We start from the raw sequence: 5,330 nt of genomic DNA, 5'->3' as shown, positions 1-5,330 counted from the left end.
AAAAGTATATTAACATTCTAATAGACCCATACAGAGGAGGAACAGTGCAAGTACGAACTGATCTTTGAAGCAGGAAATTGAAGATTATGAAAGGAGTCCGGCAGGGTGATACACTAGCACCAGTAATGTTTACAATGAATGTTTAAGAGATTAAGTGTTGAAACTGTATCAAAATAAACAGAGAAAAATTAAACAACCGGAGATTCGCAGATGACAACATCTTGTTGAAGATGAACATCAACTCCAAAATCTGCTTGATAACCTGAACATAGAAGGAAAGAAGGACAGAATGGAGATGAACAAAAAGAAAACAAAGATCATGTGCAATAACATAGCCAAAAGACAAAAAAGAAGAAACTGAATCCCAGTTGATGGGCATCAACTTGAGGAAGTTGAGGAATACAAGTATTTAGGAAGACTGCTGACATCTGAAAATGAGATGACTAAAGAGATTGAGGAGCGGATCACAGAAGGATGGAGACGTTTTGGGCAGTACAGAACATGAAAGAGAGGCTGGACCATGAAGACAGGAGAAAACCAACCAGCAGGATGGAGGAAAAGCTGAGGCTGGGGAGTGAAAAGAGCAGGACTACAGGAAGAACATCTACAGACTGCAGTGAGGGTCAAAAAGGTCAGCCAGACGAGATGGGTGACAGCAATTCATTGCAGCAGTCAGCAGGTAGACCTGAAGGGCTTCTTCTTCGGCCATAAATCTGCTGTCATTGGTAACTCCTCCAGTCTGAAGATGAAAATGTTTGGATGCTGTTGGAACAGGAACCTTTTCACCCAGTGATGCGAACCAGTGAAACCAGAGAACAGACAAACGTCTGTCGCTGAAAACTCCTGCTTTGTGCTGTGGATGGTTCTGGTTCTGACTTGGCTCCATTAGCCCACTCCAGTCCTGAAGTGGACAGCGGAAGCTGCATCTTCCCCAGAAGTGCAGCAGGAAGAGGTGGGGTTCATGAACTGCTGGAGGAGCTGCCGTCCTCCATCCCGCTCTGCAGCTGTCTTTGGTGAAGGGCTTCCCGTTCCGCCGTGTCCTGGGGGTGCAGCCTCTGAGGGACACTGGTTCCTGCTGATATTTGGAGACTTCTTTCATCCCAGAACTCAATGTTTACAGAGAGCTTCCAGCAGGTCATCTGTTTCTGCTGCAGTCATAAAACAAAAGGGCCAGACTGCTGACAGTGTTCCAGCATTTCTGACTGGTTGTAGAATACGACATGACCAACCTGGACGTGTCCAATTCCGTCAAATCTAGAAGCTAAGCAGGGCAACATTAAAATAAGTTCCAGTTCAACCCAAACCAGATCTGACAGACAACAAAAATACACACACAAGACAAGGTCGACTGCAGAGCAGCCATAAAAAGACGCTCCTTGCTTACATGTTACAGGTTAACATGCAGCGTTCAAGAGGAATGTTCTGAGGAACAAACAGGAACATGCAGGTGAAGTGGAAATGTTTGTGAAGGAGCTTAAGTGGTCGACTTTAAAGCTGCAAACCCAGTAGATTTCAACACTCGTAAAACAACCTGTGGCATGAACCAACAGGGAAGTTGACTCATGTGTACATCTGCCCTCACTGAGTCAGACAACTACCTGAAAGGAACTCTGTTTAACCAGCGTAATATTCAATGGATTCAAGGGGTCAGTGCAGTCTATAGATAACTACAAGTATGTCTGCTTCAGATTAAAGTAAATATAACCGCATCATTTCAATATTTATGAAGATGTACATGTGTATGTATAGATGTATATGTACAGTATCTACAGATATCTTTGGATATTTATTTCTTTTTTATCTTTGAGTACTTTTTCATTTTTTCCTTTTCCAATCAATTCATGAGTAATTATCCTAACCATGTTTGATATATATTTATGTGTGGATATTTCTTTAGGGTCTTTTTTTTTCTTTTTTTGATTCCTTGAAACAAACTATTTCCAGCTTGTGAGGATCCAAACAGAAGTGAGGGAAATGACCTGTTAAATGAAGCTTTTCTCTGCTGCCTCTCATCCTTTCATCCATTCTCTGCTTCCTTCCTGTCATTCTCTCAGACAAAACAGTGACTGAGCATAACCAAACACTGAAAACAGCTGAATCCACTTAAGAGTCTGAGCAAAACAGCCTTCCACTACCTTCAGCTCATTTGTGAGACAGTGATGCTGATTGGCTGCATTTTAAATCTTGATATGAACTGAGTCAGCCCTCTGGAAGGGTTTAGGATGGCTGGGGGGGGGGTTAAGTTTGCTGGATGACCTTCAGCTTCTGTTCTATTGGGTAAGATAACTTTCAAAAAGAAACATTTATATAAGTAAAAGAGTTGTGTATAAATGAATATTTTGTGCACAACTTTGCAGAAAAACATGAACATGACATTTCATTTGACACTCAACATCTCTCTTTAGAATACCACTTTAGTCTTGAATACGACTTTTCTTTGTCTTGAATATGAATTTCTCCTGATCACAAACTGTCAAAAATACGTTACGGGGTCACAGGCTTGAACATCGAGTCCCAGAACGTTGATCCAACTGAGAGAGCATGCACACTGCGACTCATTCATTAAGTCCCGTGTTTTTTCTTTTTTTTCATTTGTCAGGCAACAACAGTGGAGCAAATAAAATGAGACGGACCCAGAAGTGGTGGCAAAAAAAATAGAGAGAGAGAATTTTTTTTTTTTCATGCTTTATTTAGAGTTCACAAAGCTTCAGGACATACAGATTTTCAGAACAGCACCACTAACATTCCTACATGATAATAGTCTTCAGTAAATCTAGTAAGGAAGAAGGATGACAAATCTACTTTAGTGATACAGGTTGTTGTTTGTGAAGTTGATAGTTTATATAAGTTACTGTCTGAGTGTGTTTATTATTGGCGAGGTTGACAGAGGCTGGGTGTTGAGGTCCCAGGGGAAAGATTTATGGGGAGGGGGAGCATGTGAATGGTAAAGCTGTTTTTTGTATACATGTACCTGTTTGTGTGTATATCTTTGTGTGTGTTTGATTCTATGGACAGATGTCTGATGAATAAAGAAAAAATAGTACTTAATTTCTGTTTCTGAAATAGTTTATGTTAAAGATTAAAATTAAGATAAATTGTTAGGGGGTAGGATTAAAAAACGTTTTTTAAACTTCTTCCTACTCCATTTTCAACTACATAGTTGTGGTGTAATATTTTATTTATTATTTATATAAAAATGTTCCATTGTTTTCTTGTTTTTTACCATGTACTTTGTATGCATTGTTTAAAATAAAGGACTAACTACCAAACTAACATGAACCACAAAGTGTGAGTCACATGTGGGTACAAAATTCTGATGAATCCAAATAACACACAAAACTTGAATAAAGAAGAATGAAAACATTAAAAAATAAAATAAATAGGAATAGAGAGATAAGTAAGTGAAAATAAAAATGATAATAAAATAAATAATAATAGTCCTGGGCATACAGAAGACAAATAATTAGTCCTCTTCAAAGATCTTAAAGTCTTCATAAGCTTCAATAAGCTTCTTTCCTGTTTTTGTTATTGATTAATTTCAGAGTATTGAGGTGGCTAAGAAATTACGTTTTGTATTGCTCCATTTACATGTATGAAGAAAGAATTTGGCTAAAATCAAGAGATTATTGATCGCGTTTTAGGGGCTGGGGTAAAAACGATTTGCTTGATAGCCAATCTTGGAGGTCATCCCAAAAAGAATTGAGGGTGAAGTTGAAACAACTACTAGTAAAGTAGGACAAGAGACTTAATATTACAGACCTGATAATGTTCCCGGCGTGCTTTTTAGAGATATCTCTGCTGAAGAAAACGTCCCAGATCTTTGCTATCCAGATATATAACTACCTAATAAACTTCTCATCCTCCTACACGAGGACTCTAAAAGTTTATCAAATCCTGGAGGGTTACAGATGGACTCAATCTGTGTTGGTAGTGAACACTCAGCTGTGAAATCTTCAATCAAAACATTCCTGCATCATCACTGGAAGGGTCAGTGTTATATTCCAGACAGCTAACATTAGCATGCTAGCAGCAGGGGAGGAGTGTTTGTTGACATCAGTTTAACTAACGCGTCTGTTTGTCCTTTTTATTTTTCTCTTCTCTGGAGATGGAAGATAGATGAAAATAGACAGAACAGATATCCTTCAGCCACGGGGGTATTTGTGAATTCCTTCGGTCCCTTAAACCCGCGAATAAGGGGGTAAATATTGTACCTTTCTTTTTGTACAATCTGGGGTGCAACAGTTATCAACCATGGTTAGCCTCCTTCACCACGGCAGTCCATTCAATTCCTTTGCCCAATTGATGCCAAAATGGCAGCGCCTTGAGGGGATGACCCTGCGTGACGTCCTCTCCTGGAGCTCTGTTCAGTGAGGGTTTGAAAGAGTTTTGAGATGTCATGTTTTGTTTATAGTGATTTAAAACAGACTTAAAAAGTTTAAAATTAGACGTAAATGCTGTGCTGTTCAATGTGTTCAGTTTGGAACATTGTCAGGTGTAATTCATGACATGCAAAAATAATTCAACCATTTCTTTAACATTACTATTTAAAAAGACGGCTAATTAATGTTTTTATTTCTGTATTTGTACCACAGCTAGCAAGAAGGTACTTTACAGCAATTTCAAGGAGAACACGTCTTGTTGGGACAAAGTTAGCTAGCTATCTAGCTGAAAGCTAAGTTACATTACGGAAGTTACAGACAGAATGCCAGTAGTGCTGAAGCTGTTTGAGGGAAACCAGCAGCTCCTCCTTTCTTGAACAGCAGTTTGAGAGGAAGAGCCGCTGAGGTCCAGACAGTCATTCCTGCACAGGAAGTCCACACAGATGCGGAGACTCTGACCAGTGGTGGAAAATAAGCGTCAAAGAAGAGTTGAAAGAACCATTCCAAAATGTGGAGAGAGCAACATTCATCTGTGCCAATAAATAAATTAAATGAATAATAATAAAAACTTCAACTTCTTTATTGCATTTTACATTGTACACTTTGTGCATAGAAAGGACAATTATACTGAGTTTTGTGTTTAGAATTTGTTTTAATCCATATTAGAAGCCTACATATTAGTTCTGTTAGTCATTAGAGTGAATTACTGGAAATAACTGCGTTACATAGATTCAGGTCTCTTCATGCTGGAGATAGTAACAGGTGTCTTCATTTCCATAGATGCGACAAACCTAAAATTATATTTATTTTATGTTATTGTCAAATTAATATCTCAACTTAATTTACTATCTACTTGAATACAAAAAATAGAAAATATTCTGGTGTTAAAGGATTAATCCCTTGCAAGTGATTTATAAATGGTTTGTAAAGCTGAACTACTGCTTTGTCCAG

The sequence above is a fragment of the Oryzias melastigma genome, linkage group LG21 (assembly GCF_002922805.2).
Source record: "Oryzias melastigma strain HK-1 linkage group LG21, ASM292280v2, whole genome shotgun sequence".
NCBI lineage: Eukaryota > Metazoa > Chordata > Actinopteri > Beloniformes > Adrianichthyidae > Oryzias > Oryzias melastigma.
The sequence above is the reverse complement of the archived record's forward strand: the minus strand, read 5'-3'. Positions refer to the sequence as shown.